We start from the raw sequence: 8,574 nt of genomic DNA, 5'->3' as shown, positions 1-8,574 counted from the left end.
CCTTCTACCACATTGTTATTGAATTTTTTCTCTCAGTGGTCAAGAATTATTTTTTTTTTACTATCAAAGTATCTTTGAATTCAAATCTGGCCCCAGAGACTTACTGACTGTGGGACCCTGGTCAATTCACTTAAATTACTTCTTTTCCTCAGTTTCCTCATCTGTACAATGAACTGCAGAAGGAAATGACAAACTACTTCAGCATTTTTTCCAAGAAAATCCCAAATGGGATCATGACACGAAAGACAGGACTGAAAAGTGAGCCCGAAACAACTCCAATGTTGTTTCCTAATCCTAGTTCACCCCTTATTTTGTGGCATAGCTCTTCACTAATTCTCCCACCTTGGCAAAGTCTTTCTTACTTTCTGTATTGACTCCTCTCCCTTGTCTTAGCCCATAACTGTGGGAATTTTTAAAGGTATAGTACTTGTTTATTTTATTTTTGTATATTCTTTATTCACTAGAAAATCCATCCCTTCTTAATTTTTACATATATTTGTAACTGGAGACTGACTTCCAGACACCTTGAGCTGACAGGAAGCCAAGAATTCACAGTGAGTATAATGAAGGATCGGCCAATGAGATCCATATTTAAGAGCATGCGCAGAGCCCTTGGCTGAAGCAATTGTCATGTGGACTTGGAAGCACAGTAGAAATTCTGGAGCTGCTAACCTTATGGTAAATAGAAGCCTCTTTGATTGTCCGTAAAGCTGGAACTGAGTGGAGATTCAGAAGGCGTTAATCATTCAGAGCTTGGCTCTTTGTCTTTTTTGACTTTCTGTGGCATGGTAGCACTTTAAGGAGAAAAGAGAGACAATGATGTGAGAGGAAAGACCTCATGTCCTTCCTGTCTGTGGTCCATTAATTATGATTTTTGTTTTCTAGTTCAGTTTTTAGGGTTTTTTTTTCTTTTAATTTCAGGTGAAGGATATGGAAAGTTAAGTCACTGTAAGTTCTGAAAGTTCAGGAGAGTGAGCCACCGGAAGGTCCAAGAGTGAAGGCTGACATCCAGCTGGCTTTACATTTTTAAATCCTGAGGAATGAGGCACAACCTTTAGGACCCAGTCCAGTCATAGCTTAGTCATCAGTGACAGGGCATTAGGAGGTGAATTTTGGGGTCCACTGCTATGTAGAAACTGGATGAAATCCAAGCCTACTCATCCCAGAGGCTGAGGTGATACAGGGGATAGCGTGACTGAAGTATTTGGAGAGGAGATACATATGCTTCTATTCCTGATATAAATAAAGTAAATACCTTTTTACAAAAAGCTAATTGGCATTAATGCTTAAATGGAAATAGGGAGCTAGTCATTGACAGTTAACCATGGGTGTGATCAGTGCTGTGATAGAGGCTCAAGCTTATAGGATCAGAGAAAGATACCCACAATGTATCTCAGAACCATGAGGGAGAATTAAGGCCAGTCTTGCTGCATGAGAGGAAGGTCAGAGAACCCGTGACCTATGTTTATGACTACCCAGTCAGAATCTAGAATTGTGTTTTCTGAGATATCTCATGGACCTTGGGATTAGAAATCTATCCATTGCAACAGTCTAGGGAAGAGTGAATGAGGGCCTTTAAGGTAAAACCAGTTGTTCATCCTTAATCCAGTGACATGAAGGGTCCTGTCTTGACTTGCTCATTGATTGGATTTAAGTAAGACAGAGTTCCAAAAGGGTTCAAAATTATCTAGGGAATAGGTGATAAGGGCCTGTAAGGTAAAAGTATTTATTTTGAAATCAAAGACCCTGGGTTCAAATCCCAGTTTCACTACTTAATAGTTTTGTCACCAAGGAAATCCACTTCATCTTCTGAGGTCTCAGTTTCCCCATCAGAAATTATGGGAATAGATTCAGTAATCTTCAAATCCTTTCCAACCCTAAATTCATGATTATATTATTTTTTTATCTATAGGGAAACATATTTTTAATTAATAGCGCTGGGTTTGACATCAGGGGACCCAAGGTTAGATCTTGCCACTTACTTGGGTGATTTTAGGCCAGTCATTTAACCTTCCTGAGGCTGGGTTTTCTTGTCTGTAAAGTGAGTTTGGATTGGACAGCCTCTAAGGCCCTTTATGACTAACTTTATGATCTTGTGATACTTTCTTTTTGAGGAGAGAGAAAGACAACTGTCTACACGAATATGTAAAAGCATAAAAATGTTATGAAGTAGAGATTGTGCATTCTATATACAGTTTTTTTAAAAAGATAATAGTATCAAGTAACTAAGGGAAATTTGATTTAATTACACCTTTCAGATGATACTGCTCTGGACCCAGCCTCTGTGGATCATGTGTTGTACGGGCTGCTAAATTATGAATGCTCTGATTCATGTCAGAGTGTTTGCTTTGTGGCTTCTCTGACCTTTGTTACAACGTGTGTGATGATAGCTTGGCTTCTTAGAGTTTTGTAACTGAATGTCTTCCTTCTGGGGAATGCAAAGCCTTTACTTTTTAAATACACACACATGTACACATAGCTGTATTAATTATTAAGGCCTTTATTTTCCTTGTTAGGATTTTGGGGTTGTGGAAGTTAAATCCTCTTTTCCTACAGAATCTGAATTAGCCATCACATGGAGAAGCCCAATGGAAAAAGCTTTAAGTACGTCCATTAGGGATCCTTTGATTATCACTCGGAGAGATCATCCTGAGGCCCCCTTCCTGGCACAGGGCAGGCAATTTAGGAGAAGAGCTCCCTGGGAAGGCTCATGCCAAATTAACCATCCAATATACTATATGCTTACATGGCTTTAATTGACTCTTGCTTTTTTTTTCCTCCTCTAAAACCAGCCTAAAAGGCCTGATCCCTCTGTTTTCCAATTATAATTTCATGGATAAGTGTCCACTTGGGCCCAAGATTTCTCAAAGCATCTGGAAACATAGAGAGGTGTATGAATTAAGACAAAGGAAATTAAATTTATTGCCTTATACAATAACTTTAAAACTTTTTGTATCTTATGAGACTCTAAACGTGGGCTATGCCCTTCTTTGGTTGAAGTCACTGACACAATTTGGCATCGACTTCACAAGATTTTGACATGTGCCTTTTAAGGAATTTTAATTAAAGAATTTTAGTTCTTCATTGCAAAACCATACATCATATTAGATGCATGAAGTATATCCTTGACAAATAGACCATTTTTTAAAGTTTAGTATGGAGTGGAGCCCATGGGTTTTTTTTTAAGTATTTGGTTGTATCATTTTGTTTTAATAATAATAAAATAATAATACGTTCAGTAATAATAATATTAATCACAAAAATCAAAATTGTCATAGATTCACATACCAGAGTCTGTTTTCTTCCATGGAGAGGACAAATCCCCATGCTTCAAATACAGATTCTAAAATATCCTCAAGGACTCAGTCAATACTGGACCCAGGCTGTTCTTACAGACAAAAGTGCTGCCTTCAGTCTCCTGGACATAACATTAATCCATAAAAACTTAAGGGCAATGTTTTTTTGTAAGTGTTGCCACCTCAAATACTCAATTTCCAAGCTACCTGGAAAACAGAAACAACAACTTTCAGACTTACTTACAGAGAACAAGTAGAGGAAATAAACTGCTTCAGGGAATAAGATGAGATACGTATCCCATCCATCATCCAGTCTTCTAACAGAAGAGTACTCAGAATACTTATACTGAATTTAGAGATGATGAGCTTACATTTGAAGATATTAACATTCAAAGATGTTCACAACCTAAACTTATACAGAGATTTTTCAATGAGTTTTAACTCAAGTAAGTTCCTAGACCATTGAAACATGTTTATTTCCATCCATTGCATAAATTTGTTTATCTTTCATCATATTTAGCAAAGTCTACAGTCATGTTGTGGGGCAGCAAAGTGAAAAGACTGTCCAGCCTGGAGCTGGATAGACTCATCTTCCTGAGTTCAAATATGGCATCAGACACTATTTCTGTAACCCTGGGAAAGTCATTTAACCCTTTTTGCCTCAATTTCCTTGTTGTAAAATGAGCCAGAGAAGGAAATGACAAACTACTCTAGTATCTCTGCCAAGAAAATCTCAAATAGGGTCACAAAGAGTTGGACATGACTGAAAATAACTGAACAACAAAGGTCATGGCCTTTGTAGTAGTCAGTCTCAATTTGGGAAATTCTATAGTTCTAGGATAAAAATTGCCTTTCAGTCAATCAACATATTGAAGAGCGTTAAATAAGTGCAACACTTCCATGCTCAATGGAAACAAGAAAAAAAATCACCAAAACATTTGAGGTTTACATTCTAATAAAAAATGCTCAATCTTGCAGGCTTAAATGGCCATCTTCTGACTACGGGTTTTTGTGTTCATACATCAATAAAAGTAAGTTTTATCAATAAAAATACATTTTCTAACCTTTGGTAATATAGTCTTTGTGTTGTTTTGTCATTACTAGTGTTTGGGCCATGTAGATTATATATGTCAACGTGGTTTTGTCTAAATGTGACTCACAGGGAGGAAAGAACAGACATCTCTAGTTCCTTCTCTTCAGACCCTTGTCCAAGGGAGACTTCACTTTCTTCTAGGAGAACAAGCAGGAGGTTGAGGCCAGAGGCCACAGGCCAGATTTTCTACTCTCCTCAGAGAGAAGGGGTACTGGGTTACAGTTATATCTATATGTTTCCTTAAATATTATTTGTATAGGGGATTTAATTGTTAGGTTCAAACTCAATTTCTGATTGCTATCTCTTAATGGAGGAGATTCCCCAAGGTTTGACCTACTTCTCACCAAAAGCAAGTTCCACAATAAATATTCATAACAAATGGCAAAGAAGCCTCCATATCAAAGTTGGTAGCAAAAGAGAAATCAGAAAAAATACATATTTGTATATGTGTATATTACACGTAAGTAATACATACATATACACAATTGTATATGTGTCTATGTGTAGCGTGTGTTTCAGGGAGGACCCGTACCTTTGGTGTGATGGCTGCCAAGCCCTTTTCTACCTTTGGTTTTGACTTGTTCCACCTAACTCTCACCTGTGGCTCCAAGAAGCTGCAGCATGTGCAGCAGCCACGCTCTAGTAAACCATTTTGGCAGATGAGCCAAACCAGGTTGAGGGGAACCAAGGGTTCTCAAACCCATTGGTGAATTGGGGGGTGACTACCCCAAGCATGTGAAGACTTCTTCTGGTGGAATGGGCAGATGAGAACAATTTGTTCCAATGGCCATGAAGGCAGATGAAGCAGGCCATGGGGAGCACTTAGAGTTTGGTTTGATACCAAAGATGTCAAAATCATCCACTGTATCCTGAACCATTGCCAATCATCTTGAACCTGTTCTGCCAATGGACTATGATGACCCTGGAGGAGAGAGTGAGGCTGACAACTTCGTGCAACTCTACCTCACTTAAATCCAATTTATGCAGGAATCAAAAGACATCACCCATACCATTTCACTACTATGCCTCAAAGTCCTATGGAGACAGGCAAGTGATGAAGCAGCAGGTGTGGATACACTGGGAGCTGTAGTCATGACCCTGCACACAGGCAGCTCAGGCCATAGGGTCGTTTCTCACTGGAATCAGCAGTAGGACTTGGCAGCTCCCTGGGTGTCTGAGCAGCTTTTTAAGCTCACTCTTCACCTCCTGGTGGGAGGAAGGGGGCTAGAAAAGGTGCCCTAAACATTGCCTGCTTACCCAACCCTGGTCTGATTACCACGACAGGTGGAGAATCCCACTGTGAAGTTGAAATACAAAAAAATGTACAAAAACATCTGCAAAGATGATTCCACTCACCATCGGCACATGAAATGTGTGTACACTAATAGAGAGCACAAAATCTAATGGATCTGAAAGAAGAACTGCTCTTGTTGCAAGACAACTCAACAGGTATAGCATCCAAATAGCAGCCTTGAGTGAAACAAGGTTGGCAAATGAAGACCAGCTTACTGAAGTTGGAGCTGGATATACCTTTTTCTGAAGTGGGTGCAGTGAAGGTGAGTGCTGTGAAGCTGGCATGGGTTTTGCAATCAAAACCAATTTAATCAGCAAGTTGGTATGCCTGCCAAAAGGAGTGAATGACAAGTTCATGACAATGCAATTTCCACCTGCAGGAAAATGGCATGCCACCATCATCAATGCCTATGCTCCCATCGTGAGAAACCCTGATAAAGTCAAAGAAAAACTTTATGAAGATCTAGAGACCTTTATCATCAATGTGCCAAAAGAGGACAAGCTTATAATTCTGATGACTTTAATGATAGAGTAGGCTCAGACTACCAGACTTGGCAGGGCACCCTAGAGCAGAATGGAGTTGGAAACAGCAACAGCAATAAACATTTACTGCTGAAGATTTGTGCATCACCAGCACTGTCTTCCATTTATCTAAACACAATAAAATTTCATGGACGCACCCTTACAGTAAGCACTGACATCTAATAGATTATGTGATTGTAAGGAGAAGAGACAGACAAGATATGAGAGTGGCAAAGGCAATGTGTGGTGCAGAGTGCTGGACTGATCATAGACTTATCCTTTCCAAGCTAAATATTCACATTCATCAAAAGTGCCACCCCCCAAGGCAAAATGACTACCAGAAGAATTAATGTCAACAAATTAGAACTCTTCTCTGAGTGTGAACAGTTTACTGCTGACTTGGAGGGAAAGTTGAGCCAACACACAGTTGACAACAGTGGAGCAGAAAAGGAGTGGGCAGCTCTCAGAGATTTGTTGTATAGTAGTGCATTTGCTCATCTGGGGTCTGTCTATGTGTAAGTATATGTTTATATATACACACACATATTAGATAATAGAAATTGAATGAAATTGCCCTTTGGGAGCTCAATAACTCAGCTCAACTAATAAGTTTTCCCAGGGGAAATTCCTTGGTCTCTAATATAGTGAGCTAGGAATAGGGACATTATAAAGATAGCTAACTCTCCCACATTGACTTCTTCCCAGAGTAATTTTCTCCCTTTAATGACCTGAAAACATTTCCTCTCACCATGCTGGAAGCTAGAAGAGTCCAAGAGATCTTTTACTTTTCTCTCTTGCTCTCACCAACCCTGTCCACCACTTCTACAGGTTTAGAATATTGAATAATCAGTCTCTACCAATGAGGAGAGAGTGCTATGCAATTGGTCCTCTGAGCCAAAGATTACAACAGCATTGATTGGAAGTTGTTTTTTGTTTTTACTGGATTTCTTATTGTTCTTCTAAATTCAGGACGTCATGGAACACTGTGGAGGACTCAAAAACTCTTCCAGCTACCCATTCTGTTGAAGTCTTTAATTGCTTTCTCAAGATTAATTAGACCATTTCAATCGTAATAGCTTGTCACTTTTTGATGTTTTGTTTGTTTTCAATTGTACTTTTCTTTGAACTTTGCTATGACTGATCTTGTTTCATCATGGGCTTGGATGATCCTCGAAACATTTGATTTCCTCACCAACAGCTGCTATAATATCTCTCAATGTGCTCTTTAAATGCAACAACTTTTACATATTTTCTTGGAGTAATATTCATTCTTTTATAAAAAATATGCAGAATTAAAAATGCAACAAAAGGAGAGAATTGAAATGTGTACATGGCACAAAACCTAACATTCACCTACCATAGATCTAACTAAAGATGGGGGAACCAGTTGTCAGTCAGCCTAGCATTAGTCATATACACATGATCATTGCTGTCACAAAATAGAACCACATCAAAATAATTACTTTTCCTAAATAATTCATGTACCACTGTAAAGAAACTTCTCAACATGCCCCTTGTTCACTAGCAGGAAATAAGCGGGCAACATTCCAATCCAATAGTCCCATTTTTCCACAACCAGCTACTGCTCTTGAAGATCTCACAGCCTAGATATTAAAGTGGAGATAAGTGATTACAACTCATTCCCCACTAATTACCATCCTAGAACCCCCAAAGAAGGGATCAGCTCTAATGTACATCATAGATGGGACTTTTCCTACACAAAGAGGGAAAACTGGGAAGCCATCTTTAGTCATCCCACCACTGTGTTATGAATCCAGATTTGGAGACCCACAACATTCCATTTCCATCTTCAGTCCTCCTATGGCCTTGCTCAGTCATAAAGAATATCCTTTGAGAAATTTCCTTAGGACATACAAGTTTTGCATGTGGGTACCTTCCTTTCCTCCCACCCCCATCTCTAGTGCCAATGTTGAGTTGCCACATTACCATTCATTTGGAGAGGTCTTTCCTGGCAAATGCAGTAACTCATGGGCAGCCTTCCACTGCAATGAGTGCCCTTAGTTTATCATGCCTTAGTCAAGTCAAAACAACTAGAATTTATTAAACATCTACTATGTGCCAGGTGGGGTGTATGGTTATGTTCATGGAAAACTAGTACCTCTGGTGTGAAGGGGCTATGTTTTATGGGCAAAGTAGAATTGAAACAGCTCAAAGGAAATGCTGGATGTGCAAATTTTGAGAATCCACCCCAAATGTTCACATGGACTATTTGTGTCTGACCTATGGTAGAGCATTCTGAGCTCATATTGGTCTGATCAGCCACAGTTGGACACATTGAAACTTGATTCTGGAATGAATAATGATGCCCTTTTGGTCCTCTTCAAGAATGAAGGACAACAACCAACCATC

Source organism: Notamacropus eugenii, chromosome 7, assembly GCF_028372415.1.
Source record: "Notamacropus eugenii isolate mMacEug1 chromosome 7, mMacEug1.pri_v2, whole genome shotgun sequence".
NCBI classification, from domain to species: Eukaryota; Metazoa; Chordata; class Mammalia; order Diprotodontia; family Macropodidae; genus Notamacropus; species Notamacropus eugenii.
This window is presented reverse-complemented; position numbering follows the sequence as displayed.